This window comes from Cynara cardunculus (assembly GCF_001531365.2).
Source record: "Cynara cardunculus var. scolymus isolate 2C chromosome LG 10, CcrdV1, whole genome shotgun sequence".
Taxonomy (NCBI): domain Eukaryota; kingdom Viridiplantae; phylum Streptophyta; class Magnoliopsida; order Asterales; family Asteraceae; genus Cynara; species Cynara cardunculus.
The window spans coordinates 15624971-15638959 of record NC_037537.1 but is presented as its reverse complement, the minus strand read 5'-3'; the positions used below and the strand labels follow the sequence as shown (position 1 = coordinate 15638959).

The 13989-nt window shown below is 34.3% G+C and overlaps 1 pseudogene; it reads left to right on the top strand.

The window, feature by feature from the left end:
* Nucleotides 1–2944: 2944 nt before the first annotated feature.
* Nucleotides 2945–13989, top strand: part of LOC112520290 — a 14020-nt pseudogene continuing 2975 nt past the window's right edge.

The following is a 13989-nucleotide window of genomic DNA, read 5'->3' as shown; positions in this document are numbered from 1 at the left end:
AGCCCAAACTTAAACCAATCATGGCATCATCCTTGTGGTTAATTTACACAGACCCGTTCCTGACATTTTATAGGCCCTAGGCAAACATAAAAACAGGGCCCACTGCAAGTAACAAGGTTTTTAGCAACGACTTTTGTCGTCGCTAAAAATTCATTTATCATCAGAAAAAGTATATAACAACATGTTGTTGCCATAACTTATGGCGGAAACATGTCATCGCTAAAAAGCACATTGTCAAAACTCACTTTTCTTATAATGACCCTCGGTAAGTACGAAAAAAATTCAATAATTGTTCTTCATTGGTATAAAATTGATTATAAGAAATGCTAATAAATTCACTGAGGGAAAGAAATCTTATTTATCTTTATTATAGATATATAAGAGAGTACTTAAATTTACGTACTTCTAGTTAGATAATTTGAAACCAAGAATATATAAACTATGGTTGATAAATTTTTATAAAAAGTAAAAAAAAAATTAGTTCATAACAAGAAATATGTGTTATTTTGATACAAAAAGAGAATTCGTGTGAATGAAGTAATTGTGAAGGTCAATGAGAGACCAATAATAAAGAAGATCATCAAGGTTTTCTGGACAAGTAGACAAATGAAGATCAATAAGAATACAAAGGAAAAAGATGATTCATTGAGATCCAATAAAAATAAACAATGAATTAAACATATAATATGGAAGCTCAACAATCATTTTTTGAGCATTTGAATAGAATCTTGTGGTGTCGCAGAATCTCAATGAAAAATACATAAGTCAAACAATTGATGAAAATATTTAAATTCTATTTTTCTTCTTTTTCTTCTCAAGTAAAATAAGATGTTAAGATTAAAAGTGTATGGAACATGACATATATAAAAGACATTACTAAATACATCTAATAGAATTTTTTTTTTTTTTGATTAATCACAAAATCATGAAACACGTCATAAATTATAATAACAATAGATTGATTGTCAAACAATAGCAAAATATTTTATATAGAAACAAAAATAGATAATAATAGTCAACAAAAACAATTAGAACTAGATAACCAAATAGCAATAGTCAACAGAAGCAAAAATTAATAAAAATATCCAACAAAAATATATAACAATAGCAAGCATATGATCTTAACGTTGAAATGTTGAAGCACAAAAATAGTCAAGCATATAGAGATAACAATAGTCAATATCATTGGATCTCGTCGGAGATAACAAAAAATTAGAGAGACAATAAACAATAACATATAATGAATTATCAATTAATTTTTTTATTTTTATTTCCAATGTAATTAATTGATATGTTTTTGGGTCCTTATTATCTACTAAATTTTTTTTGTCTCTTATTATATGCTACAATTTTTTGGGTTTCTTTAATTTATTAAATTATTTTATACTACTATTGTATTTTAAGGAAAAAATTTGGGCCCCTGATATTTTTGGGCCCTGGACGTGCGCCCGTGCCGTCCTCCCCGGGACGGCCCTGAATTTATATATTATTATTTATTACACTATATACATTGTGGGATTGAATGATGTGTTCTAAAATATGAAGGATTAATTAAGTATTAACAGAATGTATATTAATAAAATGAAATGAAAAAGGGGACCAAAACATAAAAATACTAATACGTGTTATGTTGTATTTATGTATGGGGTTAGGTGTCATATGTGCATGAGATGATTTAGATTCAGATGAAACCACGAATTCAGTAGCAATTAATGCCACTCACTGACTGACTGTATCTCACTCTCTCTACATATACATATACATATACATATACATATACATATACATATACATATACATATACATATACATATACATACAGACATGCATGTCTTCCCCACAAAGATACATTAAAACTTGTACATGTAGCATGACGGTGCCTCTACGTATTGTATGTACACAGTCCGTTGTTCATGGATTACGTGTACTACATGGGCGGACCTAGTTAGGTGCCATGGGTGGCACGTGTCACCGTATCGTTTCTCCGCCGAAGAGCAAAGAATATAGGTTTCATAAATGGTGCAACCGTATTAATTTGTTGTGTTCTACCGTATGTATTTTAAAACTTCAATAAGAACAAGTTTTATTTGGTAGAGTATGTACGTTTGTAAGGCTTTTATTCCACCCCACACCCAAGTCCGAATTATGTTAGTGTCATTTTCTTAGTCAAACGGTGCCACCGTTTGAAAAAAAATTCCATATATTTGTTTATTATGGTCAAACGGTGTCGTTTGAAAAAAAAATTCCTATATTTTTTTTCTTATGGTCAAATGGTGCCACCGTTTAAAAAAATTATGGATCCGTCCCTGATGATATACTACTAGCATGACCGGTCAGATTGAGATGTCGTATTTTTTATATGTTACAAACTTAGGGATATGCAAAATTTGTAGAAAAGATGTTAGAAGACCACAACCCTAAATAAGTAAAGATAAGACAACCAAAAACGATAAATGTAGTAGTGACATTGATGATAGGTAATGTTGCTTATCGTCTGTATCACAAATAGTACAACCATATGATTGTGAATGCGAGCTATTATAACTTATATGGATTTAGTTTTCATAAGAAGTTTTTAAAAAATGGTTATATATTGCATGCAATTTAGTGGGACCAAAAAAACATCTTTGTCCTACTCAGGTTATTTTATACATATTGTTTACCAAATGTTTATCTGGATAAATGGTTATCAAGTCACACTACCTCATCGGATGAATATGATAAGAACCAAAAATTTTATCCCGTAAAGGAACAAGAGTCTAGTGACTCCTACCATGGTAGGAATCATATATATACATACATATATATACATATATATATATCAGCTACTATACATTGTTCGATCTTAATGATATGGTAAGAATCAATGGTAGCTGACACATTTGCTTTCCTTTATGGTTGTCGACCCTCTTAGAGTTCATACATCTAACTTCGTCTTCTAACCATGTTCGAGAACGGTGTTGCAACTTCAACACGTGCAAAATGGAACTTTACGGTCCTTGTTTTCTTCAAAGATGTTAGGTACTTGTGTTCTTTTACCATTTGGAATCATTTAAACTGTTCTCTTGGAGTTTTTATAGTCGTATAAATCGGTTATCATGTAGGATTGCCCTCAAGTTAGACACACTAGGACGAGAAATACTTTCGATTGCCATACCAGCATCCATGGCACTAGCCGCGGACCCGATTGCTTCCTTGATCGACATTGTCTTCATTGGTCGTATAGGTATGATTTCTTTGCTTCATTCAATCTAACTAGAAATGCACAAAGCCCACCAAGCCTTTCAAGCCCGTTTTTCTAAGTGAAAAAAGCATGGCGGGCCCAGCCTTTGGGGTTGAAAGAGGGCCCGCTCGCGCTTTTTTAGATCAAGCTAGTCGGCCCTTAAAAAATTTTGGCCTGATTGGTCTTTAAGGACATGGGTAGCCGAGCTTCGGGCTTAAGCTGTTTGTGTATTTCAAATCCAACTATTTATTTCATCGGGTGGACACGGTATCCATACGTGATTCATGCAAGAGCGTGAAGAAAACTTGATGAAGAATGGTAGGAACTAATAACGCTTATATGCATCTATATATACGTACAGGTCTGGTGGAAATTGCTGCAGTTGGAGTATCGATCGCTCTTTTCAATCAAGTTTCAAAAGTAGCGATATTCCCACTTGTTAGCATCACAACTTCGTTTGTCGCTGAGGAAGAGACTATAGAAAGGATGAATAATAAAGCAATCGAAGTTGAGAACACGAAGAATGATTATGTTAACAAAGAGCGCAAACAAGAAACAACATTAGATGATGAGCAAACAGAGTCTTCAATCGGAGATGGTATGCCACTAGAGAGGACCAAGGAATGGTCCTCAGGCCAATACTTGGAGGTGTCGGTTCAAAGGACCAAAAAACCGACCCCCGTCCTAGACAAAAAAAAATAAGGCTTAATTTTAACCTTGGAATGTGTGTATATATATAAGGGAATAACCAAATCACGATCACAAAAATGTTGAGAATTAGTGTTCATTCGTTGTTTCACATTGTTATGAAACAATACGTATGAAAATGTCGTGTTATTTCATAAAGTGATCTATTTGTAATGTGTATATGTTGTTTCACATTGTGAACCAACACTGACTTTTGCATAGGTAGTTTTACAATATGAAATAACACACGATCAGACAATCAGCGGTTCTCATTTAATTATAAACATATGTGTGCGTAAAAACCAGCCATTAGGGCTTTGACCATACCTAAACTTGTACCGGGGAAACCCTTTGGTCCAAAATTTTATCTGATTCATTACCTGAAAGCCGGACCGAACCCATAACCGCTCCTCAAAAGGCATGGTCCTCGTTCAGGTCTCACATCTCTATATGTCACCATGACCGATTAATTTGTTCACTGTTGTTGGCTATTTCGCAAAGTGAAACTTTTATACATATTGATTGCTTTCTCTAATTATCAACAGGTTCTAAAACAATGATGTGCAAGCATACAACTACTATCGATCGTGTTCCAAATACGCAAAAGCTCAGGAAAGCAAAGCGAAATATCCCTTCAGCAACAACAGCATTATTATTTGGTCTTGTGATTGGTGTTCTTAAAACCCTAATGTTTGTATTTCTAGTGAAGCCACTTTTAAGTTTGATGGGCCTAAAATCCGTAAGTAACTTCACGATTGTAATTGTTCTTCTTTTCGTTTACTTATCGATCGAAAATCTAAATCCATTGATGATTTTGTTGTCGAAAAGGGGTCTCGGATGCTAAAACCGGCACTCAAGTATCTAACACTACGATCACTTGGAGCGCCAGAGGTTCTTCTCTCTTTGGCAATGCAAGGTGTCTTTCGTGGTTTCAAGGATACTCAAACCCCTTTATACGCCACTGGTATATTACTTTCATCATTTTTATACTTGAGTTATCGAGAATACATAGAGAGAGGGGGGAGGTTCGGGGAAAACCCAAAAAAATGAAAAAACTTATGAATATTCTGATAATCATGACTGTATGTACATGTGCATATAAGTAATTGAAGTTATATATTGGTTTGATGCATGTGTGCATGTTATGCACATGTGCAGACAAATTGTTTGTATACATATGTGCATACCGTCCAAATTAATGATTATCAGCGTGTTTTCAATACTTTTTCATTTTTCTTGCGATTTTCCCGAGTGGTCTAATCAAATTAGAACTGTTTTGTTTATGGTAACAGTGCGATCCAATCTTAACTACAAATCACAGACTAAATTAAGAAATCAATAATTTTGGCAATTTTAACTTAAAATATTAATTAAGAGCATTTTAGGGATTTTATAAATATTTTCTCTCATCTCTACTCGTTCCTCTCTCTAATGAATCTTATTCGACGTACCTTATTCCGATGAACCTTATGTGAACACAAGATACATAGTGTGATATCTACAAACGATAATCACTCTGATACCCATATATACATACAAGATGCACAATGTGATACTCTTTATAAAGCAATGAAAATAGCGAAAATGCACACTATGATACATTAATAAAACAAGAAAAATATATTGTGAACGTTATCACTATGATACACTTTGATTTACAAACGTCTTTAAAATACGATGTACTCACAAATGTCTTTAAAATACGATGTATATTAGGTAATTGATATACTTTTAACTAATTTTAATTAAATATTTCCTTCTAAAAAATTGATTAAATATTTTGATTAGTTGTTAAAAATAGAATTACTATATTACCCTTTTATCTTATTTAATAAATATACTTAAATATATCAAACGAGTGGTTCACATTGGATCTCACAGTTACAACAAATTAATCAGTTTTCCTTTGAATGAGTCTCTCTCTCTCTCTCTCTTTCTCTCTCTATATATATATAGATATATATATATATATATATGTGTGTGTGTGTGGGGGGGGGGAGGTTCAAATAAGGACCCCCCTTATTAATTTTATGAAAATGCAAGAACACTTCTCAGCCTCCAAATTAATTAACACATAATAAAAATTAGAATAAATAAAAGCAAATTAGTGTTTATCCATAATTTTTTGTTATTCTTGATTTATCTTTATCCTTTAATAATCATCAGAGACTTTTTATGTTGATGCATTTGTGGTTGATAATAATGTGATAATGATCTAATTTTATTTGATAATAGTGTGATAATAATTTGATAAACTGAAAACCTTTTATGATGTGATAATCATCTAATAATTATATGATTTTTGATGTAATAGCGATGTGATAATCGAAAATTGCAATGATAACGTCTACGTTCATCGTTGTCTCCGTTCATTATATAAATTTGTTCTGATAAATATTTACCAGTTAGTATATTATCTGTACTTGATTTTTGAGATAAGGATATCACTAGAATTACAGATAAATACAAAATCACATGATTATCATTAATTAATTACTTTATTTTCTTTTTTTAATTATGAGTTATATAATATGGAGGCTCATAATTGTTCTTGCATTCTCGTAAAACATGGATGTTTTCGTTTAAACTTCCACACATACACACAGACACACACACTCACACACACACACACACATATACATATACATATACATATACATATACATATACATATACATATACATATACATAAGGTTGCATTTTCAATATACGGGTAAGAAACGTAACATTCACATAAGATAACCTTCACGTAATATCTGTGAAGGTACACTTATAATTTGTGTGAAAGCTTGTCGAGTTGACCGCCTTCATAGAAAAGGGTGAAGGTACACCTTCAGAACATGTAACCTATACCCATGTTCAGAGAATATAACGTAACTTTCATATAATATAAGGTTACTTAACTTACTTTCACCACTTCTCATCCGTCTCATCCAAAAAAATCTTACATTACCCAAGTGTCTGTGCATACACACACACACACACATATATATACATATATATATCTATATATATATATATATATATATATATATGGTCATTTAAGGAAGAACTGAGTAGTTTGTGATAACCGTGAGATCCAATCTCAATCACAAATCAATGGTTAAATTAGGAAATTAATAATTTTGGTAATTTTAACTTAAAATATTGATTAAAGGCATTTTAGTCATTCTAGATTTCTCATCTCTCCTCTCTCTTCTCTCTCCTCTCAACTCTCAACTCTCAACTCTTTCCAACGCACACCATATCAACACATGATGCACACTGTGATACGCTTCATAAAATAACGAAAAAACACAGTGTAATACATTTGGTAAAGAAAACATTACCTGATATATTGTCTTACAATTCGTAAAACAACAAAAATATATTGTGATACATTTCGTATAACAACAAAAATACATTGTGATACATATACTATGACACCAAATCTGGTTGATGAATACAACTGTGATACCACTATGTTACCACTGCGATACCTAATAACTTTTAACAGTAAGAAATCATATATTTATTTTCTCAATTGTAACTTCATATAAAGAAACTTCCATAATTTGTTTGATTAATAAGGAAACAATATCAATCTCTTTGATTGATAACCTTTAAGAAATTACTAATACACCATTTTTCTTAATTAAGGTAATATAATAAAAATGATTGGCTCATATTGGACCTTACAGTTACCACAAACTAATTAGTTCTCATTTGATTATGCCACTATATATATATACACATAGGGTTGGGTTCACGTGAGACCAAAGGTTTTTCGTGAGACTCGTAAGACCAATTTATGTTTATTGATCAACTTTATAAGCTAATGATCTAATAGTATGAAGTTGCACAGTGGCATTTTTGTGATTATTGAGAAGTCTCGTGGCAATTTTGCGATTATGAATGTTCAGATTGTAGATCTAATACAAGGGTTGTAAATTGGTCTTACGGGTCTCACGAAAAAACCCTCTCTCTCTCTCTCTCTCTCTCTCTCTCTATATATATATATATATATATACATATATTGGAAGGTTCAAATACGAATGTTAAATATCATGAAAAGGTAAGATGAGAGGGATTAAGGAAAGTACATATGTGAATATTGAAAAATTCATTTGAAGATAAATATGTAAACCCATGAATAATTTGTAACATCAATTCATATATGCATTTTCAAATAGATTATTTCCCGATTTTCAATAATTCACATATAAACTTTCATTTAACTTTGTTTTCTCACCTTCTCATGATATTTAGTTTTCTTATTTGAGTCGGCCTATATATATATATATATATAGAGAGAGAGAGAGAGAGAGAGAGAGAGAAAGAGAGAGACGAAGGATCACGTGAGAAGGGAAGTTATAGTGAGAAACGTAGGAGGAGATTTGAACCCTTGAGCACTTCTAATCTCATGTCCACCCATGAATTGTGTTTTAGAAGGGAATTGATTTGGTGCATCTCTATGCACCTCATTACTGTTGACATGATTGATTCAAGGGTGGAGATCTCTTCTTATGCTTCTCATCATAACATCCATTTTCACTATAACTTCCATTTTCATCGGAACTCAACCCTATATATATATATATATATATATATATATAGCCATAGCCTATTTTGGAAAGCAGTAAATATTTGATAAGTAAATAAATGATCCTAATATTTTATACGGTCAAGATCGAATTTGGGTGGTGAAGAATTGCGGCTTTGACTAATCAAAATTTGCGGCTATTCAAAAAATAGAGAGAGTAGTTTTGTAACTTTTACAAATAGGTAGCACCGTGTTCATATGTGAACCCGTGTGATTCACATATGAACTATGTCTTCACATATAAACTATTTAAATTAATTCACCTATGAACAATATAATTCATATATGAACTAATTAACTAATTCACATATGAACCCTTGTGATTCACATATGAACCCATGTGAATCACATATAAACCATTGTGAATCACATATAAACCATTGTGAATCACATGGGAATTAATTAGCGGGTCCACATATGAACATATAGTTCGTATGTGATTCAAACGGGTTCACATATGAACACATTTGTCGCCTATTTGTAAAAATTACGAAACTACCCTTCTATCTTTCGCATTCTCATGCGAGAAATTGTCCGATGCTTCATAGTCAAAGCCGCAAATGTTGACCAGATGAAAGACTAGAATCACTTATTTACTTCTCAAATACTTACCACTTCTCAAATGAACCTTTCCCTATGTGTGTGTGTATATATATATATGTGTGTGTGTACATATATATATATATATATATATATAGAAAGAGAGAGAGAAAGAAATTTCTAATCAAATACATATCATGGAAAAGTTACAAACCCGTATAATCCAATCCCAACCCTCCATCTAATCCCATGAATATATGGTTTCATAAAGATAGATTCTTTCCTATATAAGGTGTTAATCAAATATTGGTTTGCATGGTTTGTAATGTTAAGAAAGTTTGCATTTGATTTGTCATATGTATATATATACATACATATATATATAGAGAGAGAGAGAGAGAAAAAAAAAAAGTGGGGTTCATACGAAAACAATAACCAAATAAGAGAATTAAAAAATAGTCGAATTACATATGATTTTACACTAAAATCACATGTGATTCACGTAACATTGGTTGCCACGTCGCCTGCACACCCTAGTGTTGACCATTAATATAAAATCACATGTAATTTTTCATATAATTTGTTCATTTTAGTTTTTTTATTTAATTATTGTTCTTGTTTGAACCTTTATGTGTGTGTGTGTATATATATGTGTGTATATATGGTCAAGTTCAAGGCAAAACCACAAAAATTTGAGAAACACCCTAATATCCATTCATCATGATCATGTAGGTGTGCAGAAAGATAATTTGTCAGATATGCACATGTGAATAAAACACATAAGTGCATAGAGACCGAAAAACATTTTCATGTATATACCGTACAAATTAATGGTTATTAGGGTGTTCCTTGATTTTCCTCTTTTTGTAGTTTTCTCTGAGCCTATATATAAAGAGAGGGAGGGGGGATCAAATGAGTAAGTGTCAAAATAAGAAAACACGAAAACGTCCAAATCACATGTGATTTTGCACTGAAATCACATGCTATTACATATCATAGTCAACGCAAAGTAAACGGACGACTTGGCCCATGACCTCAAATCACGGCCAAAGTCGCGTGAATCAGATGTGATTTTGCACATGATTTCAGGGTAAAATCACATGTGATTTGGTCGTTCTCGTATTCTCTTATTTGATCATTGTTTTCGTTTAACTCTTTATATGTACCCTATACATATGTAAACGAAAGATCATGTAAGAAGAAGAATTAAGGTGAGAAACGTGAGAAGTGATATGGATCCTTGATCACCTTTAATCTCAAACCCATCCATGAATCACGTTTGTTACGGGGATTAATCTGGTGCATCCCATCCTAATGTGCATTCAAGGTGGAGATCCCTTCTTACGCTTCTCACCGAAACCCAACTCTATGTATGTATGTATGTATGTATGTATGTATGTATGTATGTATGTATGTATGTATGTATGTATGTATGTATGTATGTATGTATGTACCATGTATATGTATATATAAATATATGTATGTATATATATGTTTCTATATATACAGAGAGAAAAGAAGAGAGAGAAAGGGGAGAGGGGTTTATTTAGGAACCTTAAATTTTTTGGAACCCGGGATCACCCTTTTGTGAGTATTAAAGTGAATAATTTGATAAAATATTCATGAAAAATGTCGTGACAAAGATTCATATGATGAACTCACACAAAATAAGAGAATCCTAAAATATTTTAGGTTCCTAGACACACACACACATTTATATGGCAAATGAAACTCAAATAAATTTCTTGCTTTTGGTGGGTTTGAAACCTTTGATCTCTAAAAAGTTGGTATTACGTGCTATATATCGCCAAACCAATGTCCTTTTGGTCATATTTCACTTTTTGTTGCTTAATGTCCGTTCCAACACATTTTCTTGTTCTAATGCAGTGGCAGGAGATGTAACGAACATCATCTTGGATCCAATTTTAATGTTCGTCTTGAATTTGGGCATTAGCGGTCCAGCCATTGCACACGTTCTTTCCCAGTAATACTTTGTTTTTGCTCTTTCACCTCTACAATGGTTGATGAATATCGTCTATTATCTCACAGATACTTGATAGCATTAATTCTTCTCTTCAAATTGATGCAACAAGTTAACCTACTACTACCTCCAACTACTAAAGCTTTGCAGTTCACTCGGTTTCTCAAAAATGGTATATTCATGAGGCTTAACGCCATCTATATTCACATAATTTCTTTCAATATTAATTTGTGAATAGTATATGTTAGTTGTATATAAGAAGCACATATATATAAGCCTGTGGGCTTTTAGGTTTAGGGTTTAGGCACTCTGTACTATCCTATATAAGTAGCTTAGGTTTTCTCCTTTTCTTGTAACGTTCCAACAATATTCATTCAATACAAACGGCAATCTTTTGGCCCTCTCTTTCTCTTATTCTAACATGGTATCAGAGCAATAGGTTGCTCCTTTTTTTTCTCGATTGTTGTTCTTGATTGTGATCTCTGTCGCTCCCATACTCGATCTCCAAATCTGTCGATTTCAAGATCTCGACATTTGCGTCTCCTGTCACAGTTTAGCATCGTTTTGCATCACTCAGCCTCCATCGCCGCTTCTCTGCTGCCGCCGACAACCGTTCCATCTCGACATTTGCGTCTCCTGCATCACCCGGATTTACCCGGATTCACCCGGACTCTACTTACCCGGATTCTGATTTTTCAAGTTTCCAATCAACCTACTATGGCTTCCAATCCTAGTCACTCAAACCCAATCACGATTGTTTTCAATGGAAACAACTATATCTTGTGGCAACACCACATGACTATCCTTCTCAAGTCTCATGGCTTGTATTCCTATGTGACTGGTAAGTCTGTTGCTCCTACTCAACTTACCAATGAGAATGTTGTTGATTTTGTCAAGCGCACGAATGAATGGGACATCAACAATGCAAAGATCTTGAGCTTCATTAATGCCTCAACCACTACTGAAATCAATCAGCAATTCCTTGGCTACACCACTGCTAAGGGACTCTGGGATTTCTTAGCTAAACGATACACGTCTACTGGCTTGTCTCATCAGTATCAACTGTGGACCACTTTTCAGAACAAACGGCAGCTTCCTGATCAGTCCGTGAGTTCCTATATCTCAGACATGCAGTCTATTCGAGATCAACTAAATCTTGGTGCACCTCAGATTTATGATGAGACTGCCCGTCAGTTTCATGCCTACTTTAGTCAGCTTCATCTCATCACCATCTTGATGGGTCTCACTGACAAATTTGAGAATGTCCGTGCTTCTCTTCTTCACAGACATCCGTTGCCCACTCTTGAAGATGTCATTACTGAACTACTAAGYGAGGAAACTCGTCTTAATTTRCGCTCTYCTATACCTACTGAGACGGTCTTGCACACATCATCCTCAACAAGGCCAAGAGGTAAGTTTAACAATAATTMTGGTAAGCCTAATCACAATGCCAAGCAAGCAGGAAGACAGACTACCGGTGAATGGAAGCCAAACACAAATGAGTGTACCTTCTGTCACTCTACATCTCATCTTCTCTTGGACTGCTCCGTTCGTACGTGCCGTTACTGTGGAGTTACACAACCACGTCATTACCATTCCGATTGTCCTCAGAATCTAAATCCAAGAAATTATCAACATCGAAACCAATCCGTTGCCAGATCGGTCACTCCAAGTGAACCTTTATCAGTCCCTGTTGCAGGATCGGTTTCTTCATCTCCAGATCTGATGGACCTCATGCGTAGAAATCAAGAGCTCATGGAGCAAATTATGACAGGTTCTCTTGGTGTGAATTCTCAACATTCCTCGACATCAGGTACCATGTGGATATTTGATTCTGGTTGCTTTAACCACATGACACCTTGCCCTGATGGTTTTCTCTCTACGCAACCTTATCACCTTGCATCTGTTAAAACAGCAGATCTTACTCCTTTACTTGTCTTATTCAGTGGTAACTTATCCACTGATACTGTTCAATTATTTGATGTCCTACATGTGCCACRGCTAGCCTTGGGTCTAGTCTCTCTTACTCAACTCCAGGAACTTGGTCTACTAATATTATTTCATTCCTCTGGTTGTCTTGTGCAGGATCCAAAGACCAAGCAGATCCTTGGTGTAGGCCGTAGAGTTGGACGGGTGCTTGAAGTGGTATATATGCGTCTTCCCTTGCAATCACCAAATTTTGTTGCCTCTGTGTCTAGTACAGCTTCATTTGATCTATGGGGACCATCACCACATCCCTCCATAGGTGGTGCTCGGTATTTTGTTATTTTTGTGGATGATCATACACGCTTCACTTAGATATATCTTATGAAGCATCGTTCTGAGTTACCACATATTTATATCACTTTTGCCCGTATGATTCTAACTCAATTCTCCAAACCTATTAAGATTTTTCGAGCAGATAATGCTATGGAGTACAAATAATCTTCTATTCTCTCGTTTCTTAAGTCTCAGGGTACTCTCTCTCAGTACTCCTACCCTGGAACATCTCCCCAAAATGGTCGTGCTGAACGAAAGCATAGACACATTCTTGATATTGTTCGTACTCTTCTGATCTCAGCTAAATGTCCTGAACGTTTTTGGGGTGAAGCTGCTTTCACAGCTGTCTATACCCTCAATAGACACCCCACTCCTACACTCAGTCACAAATCTCCTTATGAAATACTATACGGAGTCTCCCCTGCGTATGAACTTCTAAAAGTATGGGGATGTGCATGCTTCGTTCAATTACAATCCCATGAATACAATAAACTTGAGCCTCGTGGTCGTTCGTGTTGCTTTCTTGGCTATGGTATCGAACACAAAGGTTATCGTTGTTGGGATCCTATCTCGAAACGTCTAAGCATCTCTCGTCATGTTACTTTCTGGGAACATGTTCCCTTCTTCACCATGCCAAACTCGGCGTCCAGCACCCTCACTACTCCCTTCTTTACTGACCCGTCAAACTCCTTAGATGTCCCTACTCCTATTTCAGAC